The sequence below is a fragment of the Catharus ustulatus genome, chromosome 16 (genome assembly GCF_009819885.2).
Source record: "Catharus ustulatus isolate bCatUst1 chromosome 16, bCatUst1.pri.v2, whole genome shotgun sequence".
Taxonomy (NCBI): Eukaryota; Metazoa; Chordata; class Aves; order Passeriformes; family Turdidae; genus Catharus; species Catharus ustulatus.
This window is the reverse complement of record NC_046236.1, coordinates 14138839-14158449: the sequence shown is the minus strand read 5'-3', so window position 1 is coordinate 14158449 and position 19611 is coordinate 14138839. Positions and strand designations below refer to the sequence as shown.

General features: G+C 53.6%; 1 protein-coding gene across 7 annotated transcripts in view; it reads right to left on the bottom strand.

Annotated features, from left to right (window-relative positions):
• Nucleotides 1–19611, bottom strand: part of RAI1 (retinoic acid induced 1) — a 73003-nt gene that overhangs the window by 23436 nt on the left and 29956 nt on the right. For 5 of the 7 annotated variants that reach the window (XM_033074608.2, XM_033074610.2, XM_033074607.2 and 2 more), the window contains exon 2: nucleotides 14613–14693. The gene's annotated coding sequence lies outside the window, so the exon portion shown is untranslated. Of the gene's footprint in view, nucleotides 1–14612; nucleotides 14762–14798; nucleotides 15068–19611 lie in introns of those variants that run through there. The other 2 variants (XM_033074606.2, XM_042779763.1) reach the window with 2 other exon arrangements.

Sequence of the window (19611 nt, the reverse complement as noted above, 5' to 3'; positions counted from 1 at the left end):
AACATGTAAATAGGAGCCCAGGTGCATGCGGTGTGCGAGTCCCTGATATGCTGCCACCAGCAAATCTGGTGAGCTGTGAATCCGCGGCACCGCGCATCCAACGCTGCAAATCCGAGCTGCTCCAGTCGCCTGCTTAGTTTTGCAAATTCTTTCCTGCTGGCTGAGAAAAGCCAATATGTCTGCTGCTCCCGCTCCAGCGCAATAATTGTTCAGCGCTGGTTATCATCCTGCCAGAAAGGCACGAGCTACCGCTGGGGCACTCTGCTTGCTGTAAATGCAGCGAGATGATTTCCTAGCAAATGCAAGTTTTCCAAGGAAGTGGGTGGAATCTGCTTGTCTCTGATTAGACAGCTTGGGTTTTTGTTTTCCTGGTGCTTTAGAGAGAGAGAGAGAGAGAGAGAGAAAGAGAGAGAGAGAGAAAAAAAAAATAAAAAAGGCATAAAATATGTGGCTTTGCATCCCCTCTGCCCTGAATCGCAGGCTCGCATGCATCCAGGCGATGGTCCCCTTGGGACTCGCAGCTTTGCCCACACTCTGAGCAATGATCCCGTGGAATGAGGCTATGATCTTTCATCAATCATTGCCGAGCGCTTCTCCCTCCCGCGCCCGCTGCCCGGGCGAGCGCACAGCCCCACAGCTCTGCTTCCCCTTCGTGCCTCCAAACATCAAGGGGTGAAGGTTTGGCCCCCCAAGTGCTGAGGGGGGGGTCAGGACTCTGCCTGAGGACAAGGGGAACAGGGCAGCTCCTTTTTCACCTTCCCAGCTCAGCACAATCAAGGGATGCTTGGGGGGGATGCAGGATGATGGAGAGGATTGCAGGACCAGAGGGTAAATCCCGAATTCTGGCGCAGCAATCAGAATAACCAGGATGCTGCAAGGGAGGTGGGATCAGGACAAGCCCTGAGGCTGTGGAGAGACAGGTCTGCCTCCCCGCCCTTGCCAGGGGAGGAAAAATGACTTGAAATTAAGATTTCCTGATGTTTGGGGGCTTGGAGACCTTGACACCCCCTGCGTCCATCTGGCTCTTCCCCTCTTGTGGCAGCTCGCTCCTGCGTTCCTGTCTATCCGTGAATACCAATTATGGTTTAGGAGAATGTATATCTGAGATGTGCAAATACAAAAGGCAGGAAATAAAAGTCATCTCTTACTGAAGAGGAGAGGTAACCATGACTACCTGGGACCTCATTTAAAACTGTGCCGGCCGCAGGCTAAAAGGCAACGCTTCCTATTGTTACACACGTTTACGGAAAGCTTTGAAAACCCCTTTTTCCCCCCAAAACCAGCTGGGAAGTAAGAATGAAAACGAAAATTGGAGGAGGGGGCTAGAGTACAGAAGATATTTATTGGTGTTTGTGGGCTGGTTTTGCATCCCACCTGCACCAAAACAGCCGGCGAGCTGAAACTTCAAATGAGCAACTCGGAAGGAGACGGAGCGCCAGCGGCTGCGGCATCGCGGCTCCGGCGCCACGTGGCAGCCGGCCGGGAGCCCAGAGCTGCAGCTCCAGGAGGAAAGTGGGGTGTGAGTGAGCCTGTGAGGCTCTCCATGCTGCAAACACCGCTCAGGGTTTGCGTGGGGCTGGCAGGAGTTGGTGGTTCTTGGTGCCGGTACCCAGAGATGCTTTGCCCGCTGTCAGAGCCTGTGGTTGGTTGGATTTTGGGAGTGCCCTGGGCTTGCTGAGATCTCACGTTTGCATGCCTGATCCTGCAGACTGAAGAGGGATACCTGGGAATTCCTGGCTGTCCAGCTGAACCTTTCACCAGTCACATCTGCAGGGCCAGCACAGGCCAGGGGACACCAGCGCGTTGTCCTGAGCAAAGATAACACGTGTAACCACAACCTGTCCCAGCCACATCAAAGACCAGGAAAGCTGTCTGCCAGCCACCAGCCTCATCAGGACCTCACATCACTCTCGAGCTCGTGGTTACCAGGCCAATGATCAGGCAATTAAACTGATTTTTGGTTCAAAGGCCATCCTGCCTGGCACACTCAGAACCTCCTCAAAACCAGATGTTGCTTCCTCAGGGATCTATGTTGGGCACCAAGAGGCATCACAAGAGGCAGACAAACATGGTGTTCACCTTCACCCCATCATTTCTGGGTACCTGCCACAAGCTCCAACCAACAAAGCTCTCCCCTGCCCCCCTGCCAGCACTCTGGACCCACACCTGGGACCTCACAACGGGGCTGCAGGCAGGAGCCCAAGCCAGGAATTATGGTCTGTACAAAAGACAATGACAGCGAATCTTGTTACTGGCTTTTCAGCAAACGTAATTCCTTTTTATTAGAAAATTAAAGGGTATGAAAAGCTTTCCAAGGCTGAAGAGCTGAAATGTGCTTTCATAAAATATGCGGCGTCTGATAAAACGGATTTGCTTGTCTGCCTGCCCTGGCCCCCTCCCCCTCCTGGCTATTATTCCTGCTGGCAAGGTGATGCCTTTTGCCAAAACACCAATCCTAATGTGGCCAGTGGAGATTCCTGGGGATCACTGCTGGTCCCCAGCATCCCAGACGTCCCACCATGAGGCACCTCGCAGCATGCACTTGTTTGAGGCTGGTTTGGATTTCTTAGCAAAATAACTCTGAGGGGCAGTTTTCCCCCTGTGAGGTTGCAGGTGAAGGCTGACAACAACCCAAACCGTCACCCCAAATGCAGCTGTGATGCATCAGCTGCTGGCAGAAGGTGAAGCCAGGCAATTGCACACAGGAAGCAATGGATTCCCCAAGACATGACATCAACAGGAACTATTAAATTCTTCCTGGGAAGTTCCCTCCTGAGAAGAAAGTCATGTGCCCTCCCATGCCCCAGCACCGAGCTGCATGCCAGAGGTGCCAAGTTGTTGGTATCATGCAGCAGGCAGCTAAGGCAACACAAGGAATCTGGATTCCTTCCCTTTAATCCTTCCCTCTCTCTGTCTCTTTCATCTTTCTGATGGTCCGAGTCAACCTTCCATGTTTGTGAGGTTAAAGATTCTTGCTGTGTCCCACTTGGGGCTGTGGGGCCGGCACAGAGTGATGCTGGCAGGCAGTGCTGCCTCTTCCATCTTTTGTGAGCAGAATGCCCCTTGCAACCTTGGGGCTCACCTCAACCCTCCAGGTTTTTTATTCCCATTCCATTACCAGATCAGTTTTGCCTCTGCAACTCCCTGGGGATGCATGGCAATGGGATACATCCATCCCCACACAGAGATCCCCACAGGGATGGTCCAAAGGGACCTTGCTGTGGCCACTGTGTGCACAGGGCTGGCACCCTCTGATGGTTTGTGACCCTTGGCATGGCACAGACAGGGGAAATGAAACAACTGAGTGCCATCAGGGAGCTGACACCTCGGCTGGGAGAGGACCTGGTAGCCCTGGCCACTGTCCCCAAATGACTCCAGCCCTGGTGATGTGACACAGGGGCAGGAGGCAAGGAGACAGCAGCACCACTGACATGCAATGCACCCACCTCAGTGTGCAGGACAAGCCACTGGACATGGAGTCATTGGGCTGGTGGGGACAAGGACAGGCAGATCCAGCTGTGGTTCTGTCTCCAGCTGTGGAGACACAACTCCAGCAGCAACACCGTGTCCCCACATGCCCCCTCAGCTCTCTGGCAAGCAAATGTGCCATGACCCAGCTACAGCATCTCCTTCCCACCCCTCCTATCCCAGCAGCCGTGGGTTCCCTGTGCCACTGCGGGCTCCAGGTGCCACTGGCAGTGCTGCCCAGCCGGCTATTACCACAGGAAAAGCTGTAACACTACAGCAAACCTCCCTGCTCAGCCCTGCTACAAATCAGGGTCAGGCGGCAGCGCTGTTAGACAGAGCCTGCTGGTACGTGCTCCTGCTCCTAATGTCCTGCTGCCACACACTTAATGGGGACACACAGGAGAGCGATGTGACGAGGCAGAGGCTCGGCCCCACTGCCCATCTGGGGGCTCCTGTCCTCAGAGCCAGCTCCCTGCCACCGGCAGAGATGAGGGTTAGCACCAGGGATGCACGGCCAGGGATGTTTTCTTCCCCCAGGGCTGCTCTGGCTTTACCTTTAACATCTGCAAATGTGGTTAAAAGTTTTGCCGAGCCTATTTTTAGAGGCTCTCACCACATGCGATTTCTCCATCGCGAGACAGGAAACGCTGATGAGGTTGTTCGCCACGGAGCTGCTTTCTCCTGCCTGGATGAATGAGCTCCTCTGGCCTGAGCGGTGCTGCCACGGCCACTGGTGGCCCTGGTCCCCACCTCCCAAGGTGTCCCACAGCAGCAGCAGCTATGGCAAACCCAAGAGCTGAGGGTGACAAACAGCTGGAGGGTGCTGACACCTGCCAGTGTGGTGGTCACACCAAGGTCCCCATCCATGGCCTCTAGACAGTGGGGGGACAAACGTGCCCCAACACCACTCAGGGATAAAACTGACCCTGATGACGGAAATACAATATTTTGAGGGTGAAACCAGCCCCCAGCATTATGCACCTTGTCCACCATCTCACCCTGTGCCTCAGTTTCCCCAAAGGAACAATATTTTGCAGCGCTAAGGACCTTGACTAGGGGATGCATCACCATGGGCATGGGGACTACCAGCACACAGACCCTGGCAGGGATGCCCACTGCTCTCCCTCACACCCACTGCCCTCACCATCACAACCCTAACACAAACGCTCTGGAGCCACAGCAGAGCTGGGCTGGATTGGTGTCGCGGGCTCGGCAGCGCGCAAGCGCGGCTGCGGCCGGGCGGCGCGGGTACCTGCTGTTTGAATGTCAACACCTCATTTATACATCTTGATTGGCTCTCATCAGCCATGCTGCGCTACACCTGATTGCTCCGAGCCCACGCGGGGTGCCAGGCTGCAGCGCCTAATTCCAGTTAATTGGCCCTTCATCCCAAGCAAAACAGAAATACGGGAATAAAGAAACAATAAAGTCCTTCCCCGCTAAAAAAAAAAATTAAAATTAAAATCTTGGCGTTCTGGAGGTTGGTTTTATTTCGCTACCGTGAGCAGGGCATGCTGTGGGCTATGGGAATTCCTTCCCTGGAGTGTTGGACTCTGCATGAGCTGGGAGATGCTTTGCCACCCCCCATGCTCAGCTCACTCGTGCTCCCCCTCATCCCACAACGAGCCCTGCGCTGGTGCCACGCTCGCCTGTGCTCCTGCTCCCGCCCGCTCTCGTGAACCACTGAGGCTGAAATTTCAATTAAGAAGGAGAAATAATTACCCGCCGCTCCACATTTCCTCTAAAATGGTAGCCAATGCAGGCAAGTCGAGTCACCGCCTCCCGCCACGTCCTGGCGCTCACCGGCGGGCTGGCATTCGGTTGACATTTCCAGGATAATGCTGGCCCAGCTGCCGCACGCTGGTGGCTGCTCCCGCAGCAGTGCCGGGAGGATGCTTGGAAGAGATGCTCTCTTCCTTGGTGGGAGTGGGGCTGCTGCGAGCCCCTGCTGCCCTGGCTCAGCCTTTGAAGCCTCTGCCCGCTCCCAGCCGTGCCCTGGGCCGGGATGCAGGTCCCCTGCTCTCCACCTGGCAGAAGTGATCCGTGATAATGACTTGGCTCATCTCCTTCCAAGCCACACGTCATGGGGAACCACCACGCTGCTGTCCCCAGCAGCCACCGTGCACAGGGATGGGGCACGTGGGGATGGTCCCCTCACTCCAAGGGAGATGCTGAAGTGCTGGAGGGTGTCCAGAAAAAGGCAACGGAGCTGGGGAAGGATCTGGAGCACAAGGAGTGGCTGAGGGAGCTGGAGGTTCAGCCTGGAGAAAAAGAGGCTCAGGGGAAAACTTCTCATTCTCCATAATTCCCTGACAGAAAAGTGCAGCCAGGTGGGAGCCAGGTTCTGCTCCAGGTGAAAAGCGATAGGACAAGGGGAAATGGCCTCAAGTTGAGCCAGGGGCAGTTGAAGTTGGATATTAGGAAAAATGTCATCACCAAAAAGGTGGTCAGGTACCAGAACAGGCTGTCCAGGGTATCAGTGGAGTGTTCATCCATCCTGGAAATATTCAAAAAATGTGTGGATGTGGCACCTGGGGACATGGTTCAGTGGTGGGCTTGGCAGTGTTGGGTTAATGGTTGGACTTGATGGTTTTAGAGGGGTTTCCCAAGCTTAATGACTCTGTGATTCAAAGATTCTATGCAGGAGGGCAGGAACTAGAGGATGGGCAGCACTGGGGCAGGCAGCAGCCTTGGCTGCACCTCTGGTGTGTGGAACAGCATTGGGAAAGGGCAGATGGACCCAGTTTCAGGACATGTCCCCAGCCTGGGGACACAGCAGTGTGGCTGTGCCAGCCTCCCCCATGGCACTACTCCAGCCCAGCGCTCACCAGGGCACCTCAGACCTGCCCACAGCTCCAGAAATCACACTTCTATTTTAGCACCCTTTTATTTTAGCATAGCCAGAAATTAGAGGAACAAGCTCCACTGGGGTTGGAAAGGGCACAAACCCCAGTCAGAGGATGGTTTGGCACCTCACAAGCGTTCCTGAAACTTTCCCTGTCCTGGCTCCAGCTCCTGTTGGGGTGACACAACCCTGTCACAGTGACACAATCCCACTGCAGATCCCCACTGTCCTGTCCTAGAGAGCTGTGGGAGATGCAAAACGTGGGAGAAAGTAGAGATGGGACACTGACCTAGGCACAAAAGGTTCCTCCATCATGAGGATGGATGAAAATGACGGAAGAATGAACAAGAATCCACGCTGCAGCAGAGCAAGCTGGTGTGGAAGATTTGCTATGTCCCCAAAACCAGACCTTCTGCCATCAATCTGGATGGTGTCTTATTTTCCCTGGATGTTTTCCCACTCCTCTTCCCATAACCCAGAGCTGGGGGGGCCACTGCAAAGCCTGCAAATCCCGTGACTCCAGTGGCAGGAGATGCAGGAGCCCTGGGCAGCGATCACAAGAACGGGGAAAGCAGCAACCTCAGGTTGCAGATTAGCTTCATTTTACAGCCAGGGAGGCAGAAACCTCCCGTGGATCAACATCTTGCTGGAGACCACACAGGGAGCCTGGGGAAAGCCAGGGAGAGGTCGCAGATCTCTGCAGGGTGAGAGCATCCTCTCTCTGGGGAGGGAGGGAGCTCAGAGCCAGCAGGACCCCAACCCATTGCTGCACCCCAAAACTCAGCCAGGGCCACCCTTCCCCCTCTGACCCCAAACAGTGGGGGCTGCAGGGACCAGTTTGGCGAAGAGGGAGAGGCTCTTTACCCAAGTTTGAATGCACTTCCCTTGACTCGGTTCCCAGTTCAGCGTAGAGGAGACCCAGCTTGGCCGGCAGCCACGGCGCTGAGCTCTGCACGTCCCCGCCGAGAGACACATTCCTCAGCACTGCAGCTAAGTGCAGCACAGCCTTTGAGGCCTTCACCCCTCCTTCAATGATAATTTATGCCCTCTGACCCAACTCCCCCTTTTAAATCAGGCTGATCAATAGAGAAATCAGACAATCCTTTTAAGAAACTATCTCATCTGATCCTGCCAGCTAATGATCTCTGCTCTCCTTACAGCTGTTTGCAGATCTGTAGACCAGGCTGCTGGGGGAAGCAGGAGGAAAAAAAAGCCACTGGGCCAAATTCCTCCTTCCTCAGTCCAAGCAGGAGCAGCAACAACACTGATGATTTGTTTGGAAGCAAAAGAGGAGATGCCAACTCCTGTTTTTTGGAAAATAAGCCAAGCATCATGCTGCAGGGAAGCACTAGCTCCCAAAATTTGATCCCTCATCCATCTCACCACCAAACATGCTCTTCTCCCATCCTGGGAGAAAACATCCTCACTCTTCTTACAGGCTCCAGCCTCCAGGCTTTCCAATGCCTCCTCTCCAAAGAAAACCCAGCAACAGAAAGCCACAACTCCAAATTCGGTTCCTGGCTGAGCCATGGTCACCCACCCTGTTCCATGCACAGCAGGGCTCCAAGGGGATGCTGTGAGCACTGGGGTCTCCATCACTTGGCTGGAAAACCCTCACCCCTCACAGGGACCCTCACTTTACCAGGGCAGCAAAAGCTGAAGCTGCCTCCTGCCCATGGAGGAGCCAAACCAGATCAATGGAACAGGGAGCAGTGTCCAGCACAGCACTGGGAGCAGTGTGGCAACATCCATGGAACAGCCTCCAGAAGGGCTTTATAGATGGCAGCTGCATTTCTATTCAACTGGCAAAGGAACAGGGTTAACCAGCAAAGAGAGAAGCATCAGAGAACCCTTTAAGTCTTCAAAGTAAATCAGCTCCTGGAACAAACACGCTCAGTAGCCAAATGTCCCCTTCTCCTTTGTGTGCACAGAGATATTGACATTTATTATGATGCCCAAACCACCCAGAGGAAGGATGCTTTCCCTGCATCCAAGGGCCATCTCTCACCCTGGCACATTCACAGGGATTCCTCCCCTGCCAAGGCAGGGTTTGGCCCCCAGCTCCCCCTCCTTTAAACCACCCAGGAGGCAGGATGGGACCGTGTCCAGGGGATACTCAGCATCTTCCCATGCCCAGCAGGAGCCAGGGACCAGGCTCCAAGCCCGGGACACCTCCAAGGTCCCCCCACCACATCCCCTCCCACTCTGAAGCCCAAGAGCAGACGCAAAAGCCGAGGGGTCTGAAGGGCTGCGGCAGCACAGCACGGTGCAGGTCCTGCCACAGCAGTCACAGTGAATTACAAGGTATTAGAGCCCCGTGCTGCCGTGTCTCTGTGCAGCAGCAGTCACGGTGAAGGACATGCTATGATAGGACTAGAGTCTCCTCTGGAGAATCCAGTCACCGGCCTGGTGGAAGGCAGTGGTATGAGAGGCCAGCCCTGTTCTATAGATCATGCAGAGACAGGCATGTGAAGGACACGCTATTACAGGACGAGGAGAGCTGGGAGCCGTGGGGTTTGGGGAGGGGGGGACGGCTGTGCCTCGCTGGATCACTGAGTGCCCACGCTTTGCGAGCCAGCAGCCGTGAACGTTTTTAATTATGCTTTCCTACTTTATCGAGCATCTCATTTTCATTTACACGCCAGCCATCTCCACCTGAGAACGTGGCCACTGCTGCTCCTTCCCAGCACTGCTCCTGTATTCCCTCGTGCATCAGCTGGAGGGACCCAGCAGAGCTGGAGCTCCATCCTCAGCACGGGGGACCCATTTGGTGACCGACCTGCCCTGCAGCTCCCCTGCGCTCCCCACACGATGCCAAGGACCACAAGGGAGCTGGGCAGAGCCTCCTTGATGCTCAGTGTCCCTCCCTGTTGGAGCAGCCAATTTTAGTGGCTGCCATAAATGCAGCAGGAGCAGTGTCCTCTGGTGAGGCATCGAGCGGTGACTAAGAGCGGAGATGACAATAAAGCAGAGGAAGCAAGGTCTGACTGCAAAGCAGCAAACCACCCCTCCTGAATCCTGCTCAGAGGCACTGGCTGATGATGCCCCCCCAAAGCAGAGCCTGAGCCCAGTGAAGGAGGGCTGGGCTCTCTGGGGTTCAGGCTGAGCCTCAGCACAGGCTCAGTTTGGGTGGAAATCCCATAAAGAGGAGGGGAGAAAGGCTTCCCCCATCAGGACACTGGGATGGAGTTCAAGCCTCTAAGCAAAGCACACAGGGAGACTTGTGTACAGCCCCTACAGATAAATCTACCCCCTTAAAGCATTCTCAGTGGTAAATGCAGCAGAGACTGTGCAGGACTTGACAGCTCGAGGTGTATTTATGGTGCTTTGGCACCAGGGATACAACCAGTTGGGATTTTTGCTCGGCTCTACCACTTGGGCATAGCACAGCCACAACAAACCCATTTGAATACCTCTTGTTTCAACCAAGGCAGAGATCCAGCCTATTCCCTGCGGAGCAAGCGCCAGACCTGGGGCCAAATTAATCTCCGATGGATCTCCATCAACTTCATGGAGTTACAACTACAATTTGGCCCATGCCTGACACGTAAATCTGCTCATTTTTCTTCCAAATCGTCCAAATACCGCAGCATTTGTTAGCACAGGAGAGGGGACGCATCCTCCGGGAGAGATCTCTTTGGATACCGCGCCAGCCCTTTCTTTTTTTTTATTTCCTTTGCTGCCTGGGATAAAAGGCAAGCGAGACAGACCGTGGTACGTGTCTGAGCTGTTTGGGAAAGAAATAGGAATCTCCTCCTGCCATTCCCAGTCTTTTGATAGGCAGGTGGGATGCGAGCAGGAATAACTCAATCAAGACAGAGCAATTTTTAATTAATTTGTGGATCCCTTCACCGGCTGATTGCCTTGGAGACAAAAGGGAAGCCTCTCCTTTAACACTTGTGTGTGCCTGGTACTCTGAGCCTCCCCTTTTCACCGGCACATCTTTGGTCTTGAAAGCTGCACAAAAGGAAGAATTCCTTGATCTCTTGCCTCGGCTTTTGCTAAGACAGAGACACACATGAGGGGGAGCTGGGTTGGGGAGTTTTTTGGGTTTCTTTTCATATTTTTGGGGGATTATTAAAGCCCAAAATGCACATAGAGAGAGGTGAGAAGGGAAAAAAAAAATAAAAGAAGGGGAATAAAAACCCTCAAAGCTAAGAAAGGAGAGCGTTTTCCGTCAACACCTTCTGCCCAGCCCGCTCCATCCCCAAGGGGAGGGAGTTGAAAGGTTCAAGCTACATCAAGTGGTGAGTAATGCAGCGGGAGGCTCCTGCTCGGGGCTGGGCTCTCGCCCTCTGCCATCCTCCCTGCCCCATGCCCGGTGCTGGCAGGGCACAGCCCCATCTCACCCTCCCCTTCTCCCCCCACCAGCGACCGTGGGGATGCGGGAACTTCCAAGGCAGTGAGTGACACCACAATTATCGATTGCCGGCTGCAAAGGCTTGCTCTCGCCTCCCCCCCTCTTCTCACTTGTTTTCTTCTGTGCAGCAGTGCCAGCCTTCAGAGACTGCTGCTGTAAAAGGCTCGGATTGACGGGGTGTCAAGATATCCGCTGCCCCTGGCTTTTAACGTTCCCTTGCAGGGGGGAGCGGGAAGAGCTCCTGCATCGGTGAGGGGAGCTTGGATAGCTCCAAAAGAAAGGGAGGAATGAAAAGCCTCCCTCTCTCCTCCATCGAGGAGATGCTCTTGAACCACAAGCAGCTTTTTCAGCCTCAGCTTGGCTGCGTGCGTCTCGGAAATCTCAAGATGCTGGGAAGGAGGAGAGGCGATGTGCCAGCCTCTCCAGTGCCGGCGTCCTGCCCAAAATCAAGGCACCCCCAAGAAAGCTCCCCTGCAGGTCTCTGTGGGGTGACACACACACCTGACCACCCAGCAGGTTTGGCAGTGGCCATTTTAGAGGTGGGGAAGGCAAGAAACATCCAGGCCAGATGAGGTCACCCAGAAGAGGTTGCAAAAGGACTGGGACACCCCAGCTTGGGCAAATCCTTTGCTGTTCAACACTGACAACACAAAGGGTGCCAGATCAGAGGGTTTTCCTAGCAAAGAACTGCAGGTGATCCCTGGATTCCCCACCAAAGGCTGCAATATCACCCTGCCCAATGGTCCTGGGATGGTTCCCTGCCAGCCCTGTCCCCTACAGCAAGTGCCATCCCTGTCACAAAATGGGGACAATCACCTCCTTGTGGAGGTGTTTGCTTGCAAAGCCTGGTGGCACCTTGGGACCGTGGTTAAATGTTACGTGCTGGAGCCAGAGGCCTGAAATTAAAGCTGGCTCCACGACTGTCAGTGTCGACACCTGGTGATGGGAGGAGAGGGATCGATGATGGAGAGTCTGTCGCTCCTGATGCATCGCTGTCAGGGTCAATACACAATTCCCGGGGAGATCAGATGTCCAGGTTAACTGCTCTGCCTCCCTGCTAAGCCGATGGGCTGGCAGAGCCCCATCCTGCTCACACATCCTCCTCCCCAGCCACACTCACCCCACAGCCACCAAATGCCACTGACAGCAGCCCTGGGGCTTGTGGCTCTTGTTTTCATCCATGCAGAGCTCAAGTGTAGTTCAAACGAGCGCCCAAGGCTGGGAAAGGGACACAGGGACAACAAGGACATGCCCCCCTCCCAGGAGCTTCTGGCTGCATCAAACCAGCCCACTGCCATGGGCAGCATCACCATGGGACCCTGCAGGGACACAGGGCTTGGGGACAGCCACCACCTCCTCTGGTTACCCAGGGGGATGGGAGAGGAAATGGGGGGGATGAGACCTCTGCAGGGGACAGCCCCATCCGCCAGTCTCTCTCTGCACCCCTGAATTCCCGAGCAACAGAAAAGGCAGGAGAGGAGGGAAACTCGCCCAGCACAGTCCTGCAAGCTCAGTGGTTGTGTCCTGCTCCTCACCCTGGGTGGGCAGAGCATCCACGTGGCTGTGGCACAACACCTGTCCCCTCCAGGTGACACCGCAGACCCCCATGGGACAGGAGAGCTGTGACAGCAGGGCTGCACTGTGCCCTCTGCACCAAGCAGGTTCCTGGCACTCCACAGCACCCCAAAATCATCGCAGTGAGCACAGGCAGGAGGCAGAAGCCCTGCTTTGCCACCAGTGTGCCACAGGGATCCATCCATCCATCCCAGGGGGTCCTGTGAGGACGAGAGCCACCCGCAGCCAGGCTGCAGCATCTCACCCCAACAGCTCCCGGGGGGCTTCAGCTGCTCATCTCCTCCTCCAGCACAGCACAACCTACCCGGGGGAACCCGGTGTGACCCCCTGAGAGGGGACCAGCGGGTCCTACCTGCAGTCAGCCCACAGAGCCAGCCTGGGGGGGACACAGCATCACACCTGTACAGCCAGACTTCCACCAGCCCCCCCAAAAAAATCCCAAGAAAACAGAGCACGGCATGAATAACAAAAGCAGCGATCAGTAAAGATTCTCCCAAGAGGCTGCAAGTTCTTCAATTAGAGCTCGCATTATAGGAATGAGAAACTCCACGCTGTCTTCCGTACGGATAACACTTTTTTCCCCCCTCTCTTTTAAAGAATAAAGGGAGGGAGGGAGGGAGAGGAAGGGCTGCATCTCTAATGCAACAGACAGGTCTGCTGAGATTCACTTTGGCTCTTATTTTGACTTTCATCTAAAAGAGCTGCCCTGGGAATCCATTAAGTCCAATTTAAATCGGCTCTCCGCCCTCACGGCTTCTCCCCGCCTTCGTGGCCCCCCCAGCTCCCTTCTGCCCCCTCCTCAGAAGCAAACAAACACAAAAGCAGGGCCAGGCAGGGCAGGCAGAGAAGGGCAGCACCGGCACGGTTTCGAGCCCTTCCCTGGGGGATTACAGCCTTCCCCAGGGCAGTCGCTCCATCTTTATTTCCGCCCAAATAAACACAATCCGGCCACGTTTGGATATCCCCCACCTTGGCGCTGCTTTTTTTGAGGGGGGCCGGTGGGGTTTTGGGACCTGTTTCTACTCCCCATACATCTCCTCCCTGTACACACAAGCATATTTCATATTTCCCCCTGGTTTTATTATTTTTGAGGACAATTAGCTCCATTAACGCCGCAACCGGCAAAGTTGGATGGGATATAATCACATATTTCAGGTTTGTCAGAATTTTTTTTTAATGTGGGATTTTTTTTTTTTTTCCCCACCCCAAGATCATTCCTGTGCCTTTGGGAATGGCCCCCCCTCGCAGCCGGGCGAGGGACGGACCCCTCTCCTTTCATCTCACCACACTCATTCAAGCTCTGCTTCTGTCGTATAAGCAGTTTTCCAGCTCTTCCCCCCCGCTAAACCCCGTAACACACCCGCTCTGCATTGCATCCTATTCATATGTTTTCAATCATCGCCGTTTCGTTATTTAAAACAAAAGCACACGGTTCCCCCACCCCCGGGCAGCGCTCCGAGCCCCCTCACCGGGCTCCGCAGCTATTCCCTGGTTTGTTTGTTTATTAATGTCAGCGGAGGATTTGGAGGCAAAATTTGCCGTGGGAGAAAGGGAGCGGGAGGTGAAAGTCCCACCGAGGGGCTTTCCAAAGGCGCAGCCAGATGTGCAAACCCCACGATTCCTTGGGTTATCTGCTAGATCCATTTTTTCCTGCCCCGCCAGCCACCGAATAAAAGAAAGAAAATCCATCAAGTCAGCGTTCTCACGTGCAGACAACGGCAAGGAGAGCCAGGCGCCCGCCCGCGGCACCGCCGCAACTTTTGGAAGTATAAAACCATGCACATCCATAACTCCTCAATTAAATCAGCCTCCCCAGGAAGACTTCCCTCTGCAGAGGCTTTCGCAGCCCCGTGCCCGTTATTATTTTTAACTTTGCAAAAAGTAGGGAGTCAGGACAAGCAAAAGGAAAATCCATCCCTTCCACACACAAACATTTCCAAGTCTCAGCTGTATCTTTGTTCAGACACCCATCAATCGGCAAGTCAGGAGGGGTTTTGGACCGGTTGCAAATTTCTTTATTACTTCCAGAAAAGCAAAACAACCCCCCCACACACGCCCCCCGGCTCCTCCGTTGCTGCTGCAAATAGGACACACACACAACACACAACACACACACGTATAATCCCCCCTCCCTCCCAAAACTCCGCGATGCCGGCGCCGTGCATCCATTCAATCGCAGCAGCACACGAGTTGCACAAGAGAAAAATAAATCCGGAAAAAGCTCTGTCCGCACACCCTCACCCACCACCCCCCCTCGCGTCCCCCCCAGCTTCCAATTCTGCTGCGGCTTCAGGAAAAAAAAAAAAAAAAAAGGAAAAAAAAAAAGGAAAAAAAAAAGCACAAAGATGTAGCTTGCAACAATACCTGCGATGGTCCTCGCTCTCTTCTCTCTCTCCTGCTGGCTCGCTCTCCTCCTCTTCCAGAGCACAGTAGCCAGATTAGATCCTTAGAAAAAAAAATGTGAGAAATAGCACAATTCTCCCTTTTTTTTTTTTTTTTTTTTTTTTTTTGCTTCCCTTCTCAGCAGCCCTTCTGAGCTCCTTCACTAACCATTATTCATAGACCACTAGGGGATATAAGGTAATTAGAAACGGCCCTATAGCATCCAGCCTGAAAATGTAATGCCAGCGGTAGGAGTGGTGGAGGGCTCTGGCTGCGGGCGGCTCCGGCAGAAAGTGCTCGCTGGAGCTGGGGACCGAGGTGAGAAGTGGGGTGGAGGAGAGGGCGAGCTGGCAGCTCTCCCGACAGAGACCAGGGTGGCCAGGGACACCGAGCGGCACCGGTTTGGGTTGGGTTTTTGTTTTTTTTAATTTCTTTTTTTTTTTTTGGGATTTTGGAGTGGGCTCGCCGTGCCCGTGTGAGCAGTGCTGTGTGTGTGTGTGTGTGAGCGTGTGTGTGTTTGTGCCAGGAATAGCAATCAGCAGAGGCAGCACACAGAGCGCAAAAATGCCATCATGCAGGGTCAACAGAAAGCTGCAGACATTTTTTTTCTCTCTCTCTTTTTTTTTTTTTTTTTTTGTAGCCTTAATCCTCTGGAGCGGGGGAGAGGGAAAAGGAGGAGCTGCCTTCTTTAGAGTTTTGATTTTTTTTTTTTTTCTTTTCCTTTTCCAACCTCGTAGGATCAGATTAACCCCCCTCCCCTCCTCTCCACGCACACACACACTCTGTCCAGCCCCAGCCCTGCACCGGGGAGATGCCGGAGATGCGGGGTGGGATGCGGGTCTGGCGATGAGCTGGGTGGGATGAGCGAGGTGGGCTCGGCAGGGAAGCAGAGCAGGAGGGAGGCAGCACGGGGGGAGGAAAAGGGGGGAGGTGGAGGCAAATGAACAAATCACACCTGCAGCTTTCTGCGTGCCGGAGCCAGCTGCAGCCCAGGCAGCGACCGGCAGGGAAAAAAATCCAGGCGTGCGGGCTCGCAGCACCATCATCTGCGGGGATTTAGGTGCACGGTGAGCTGATGGCAACTCATCGCTGCGAGCGATTGATTTTGGGGAGCTTTATTATTAGCGGGGGGAGGAAGGGAGGTGGTAACAAAGAGCAACCCTTCCACGCACACACTGATTTATTATTTTTTTTTTCCAAATAAAACCCGTCGCAGAGGCGAGGAGGGGGGAGCAGAGCTGTGCATCCTGGCACACCGGCTGGTGCCGGGATCGCTGCTCCGAGCCCAGGCTGATGCCCGAAGGGAGCAAAAGCCCAGCCCTGCCTCCTCCCACGAGTCCGCTCCGAGCCTCTCGTTAATTGAACTAAAGCTGTTCACCTTGATAACGCAGCACGGCAGCAAGTTTGCGAGCCGTACGCGGGGGGCTGGAGAGCTATTTGATCCACTTCCAAGGCGCTGCCTTTCAATTCAACCCCTTGCTCTTGAAGGATGGATAACCAGGCCCTCTCTTTTCCCTGTTAATTACTCGAGATAGGAGGCATCAAGCTGCAAACCAGACCAAACCTCATAAGGGGGCACAGCACCTGCAAAAGCAGACTGCTTGTTCTCATCTCCCCTGTCTTTTTACTTCCTCCATCCTCATCCTCATCCCCATCCCCATCGCAGACCCAGCCTGGCTGTTTGTAGGTAACACACCACAATATGCTCCCAGCTTCACACATGCCTCTCTGCAGGGTGGTAAATCAAGCAGAGACCTCGTGGCTCTCCAGGGACTCGGTGTTATTCCTGTAATCACCAATCTGCCCTGCCCTTCACACGGGAAATGGCCTGGCACTGTTTGGCATCACCAGCTGTGACTGCCACCCTTGTAAAGCCAAGGTGGGATGGATCCAAAGGACGTCACCCCCAGCTTCTCCTCTGGGATTGACAGAGACTAAAGGATTTGTTATTTTTACACTACAATCCAGTAAATTCAACAATCTGGTCTGTCCATGCATGTTTGAAATCCCCGACTCCAGGAGTCCTGTGATTTTCAGGAAGACTTCAGCCCTGCTGTCCTCCAACCCTGACCTCACCGTGGTGGGGAGAAAGGTTGAAACCGCAAGCCCCAGAGAGCCCCATATGCAAATTAAATCACCACCAAACACTTTGGTTATTAAACACTGTTATTTTTCAGGAACATTTACAGTTCTGCGCCTACGATTTACGGGTTCAAAAAGGCTGATTTCATGACTCCTCAGCATTTCTGAGGTGTCAACACCCACATCACCTCTGTTTGCATGACACGGTCATGTCTATCTAAGCCCAACCACTGCCTGGGTGGGAGACCACCACCTATAACACCAATTAACTTTACTCATTAAAACCTCCAAGCTCATACAGGATGCTGCTGCTCAGTTGTGCAGATGGAAAAGTTTCCATCCCCTTGATAAAATCCAGATCCAGAGCATCCTGGAGCAGATCTCACCCTGAGCTACCACAAAACAGCATGATCAGCATCAAAAAGCTTCTTCCCAACTTCCCTGCCATGACAGCAGGGCTCACCTTGCTGATCAAAGTCGGAGGCTTCCCTGGATGTAACCCCACACCTCCTGCCCAAGAGAAGCTAAAAAATAATGACTCATAGCAATGTTATTTCTGGAGCTGCTAAAACAAAGGCACTCTGGCTCCCTTGGCTCCCTGGGTGTCTCAAAGCCCTGACCTAAATGATAAGGCACCCTGAGAAAACTGAGCTTTTCCCCACCAGCCTCCCTTTTCATCCAGCCCTGACATGAGTGACCAACCTGGGGTCCAAGGACCTCCCCAGAAGCTACACAGGATGCTCTAAGCTGGCTCTTCCTCATTCATCCTTCTTTCATCCCTCTTCCTGGCGGATTTTCCCCCAACCCCACTCCCAACCATCCCAATGGATTGTTTCCTTCCCCTGGCCCGTGTGCCACACACCCCACACGTGTGGTGGCTCCTGGCAGGCAGGGAGCAGCAGCCCTGCCCCAGCTCTCATCAAGCTCCGTGCATCAGCTCCGAGCGGATCCGATGGATTTTCATTTCCTAACTTTGCCCTTCGGGCTATTTCTAACGAGCTTCCTCACGCCTAAAAAAAATAATAATAATAAAATCCTTCATCTTGCAGCACGGTGTCAGAACAGCAACACTCGGGATGACTGTGCCTGCGAGGAGGCTGGAAATTAATTATATCACAGTGGCTTTAGGTAGGGATCCATCCACTGACCTCCTCGTCCAGCTCCCGTCTGGGAACCCAGGGAACAGCCAGAAATCCCCTCCCAGAGCAAACAGACTTTTTTTTGGCCTTGCAAAATGTATTTTCGTGGTGTGATGTTTGGTCCATCCAGCACAGCCTTGGGCGTGGAGGCACCACTGTCCTCCTGTGACCTCATGCCCTCCCTGTACCCACGTCCCCAGCCTTGATCCCTTTGTGTTGCCTCTTCCTGAAAGGGTTCATCCACTCTCCTGGACTCATCCCTCCCAGTGGGAGGAAGGAGTCAGTCCTGGGTGCCTTAATTTCCACTAATCAGATGTTTTAATGAGTTTCTCAGCGCCCAGCACATCCCACTTCCCACCACCACCCCCTCCGAGGCCGGCCCCGCTCCCGTGCCGTGCCGAGGCCCCCTGACATCTCAGAGGCTTCCCTTGGTGGGAGAGCAGCGATTATTTCTCTCAAAAGGTCTCTTATAATGGAAACCATCTCTGCATCCCTCCTTGGTCTCCTCCTGCCGTGACCCAGGCTCCATCGAGAGGAGCTCTGCTCCGAGGCAGCGCCGTGTTTCCATGGAAAGAGTGAATAGCAGAGTCTTCCCAGTGGTTTATTAGAATTCCTTTTACTCCGATGGAGAGTTTTAGAGCAAAGTAGAAAGGCTTTAATGTGGGGCTAATGGAGCCCCTGGGAAGTCCAGGAAGGAAATCTCCCCTGGAGAAGAGGAGGCGTGAGGAGAGGGAGGGCAACTTTCAAGACAAATTCCTGGACAGGTTGAAATTTTTTTGCAGGAGCCATCTCAGGCAGCGAGAAATGGAAATGAATGTTTGTTTTATTTTTAACAGATGTTACAAAAGACCTGCCAGTAATTCAGCGAACGATGCAAAACCTAGATCCCACTCACTTTTCCCGGCATGTCTTACATCCCCTCCTTCTCCTGCTTGGTACAAATGCTTATTTGCATTTAGCATATCATATTTTTAAAAAAAAATAAAAATATTAAGCAATAAAATAACAATCATACGCCACTTCGTTTCCTCCCTCCCTAAGGCTTTGGTTTAAGGCATAGTTAAATCCTTGGTTGGAGCAGCTATTAATTGTTTTTAATAATTTTTTTCTTCCTCTTCAGATTTCCCAAACCTATATTCTACTCACCCACTTTAGGGGCTGCCCTCTTGCCCAGGTCCCCATCCCTCTCTCCTTAAGGAACAGCTCTTGACTCTGCAAAGTGTTTGGAGCCCCAGTGTGAAACACAGACTGCTGCCTCTTCTTTGGGAAGAAATACAGGGATTTGCATTGAGAGACAGGGAGTTGGTACAATGAGGAGGTCCTAAAACCATGCAGCAGGGGCTGGGAAAGCAGTAAGAGTGTTGTTCTCCAAAAAACAAGGTGCAGAAGGTGATCCATGAACACACACCACAGCACAGCCCACAGGGAACTCCAAAGCTGATCTGAAACCCACCACGATGCCAGAGGGGATTTGGGATGTGATACAGCATTTGTGAGTGACACACATGAAACCCAAACCTGGGAGGACAGTGACAGTCAAGGAATCCCAGAGTGGTTTGGGGTGGAAGGGACCTTAAAGCCTGTCTCATTCCAACCCCCTGCCACGGGCAGGGACACCTTCCACTATCCCAGGTTGCTCCAAGCCCCATCCAACCTGTCCTTGGACACTTCCAGGGATCCAGGGGCAGCCACAGCTTCTCTGCACCAGGGTCTCGCCACCCTCACAGGGAAGAATTTCTTCCTAATACCCAATCTATCCC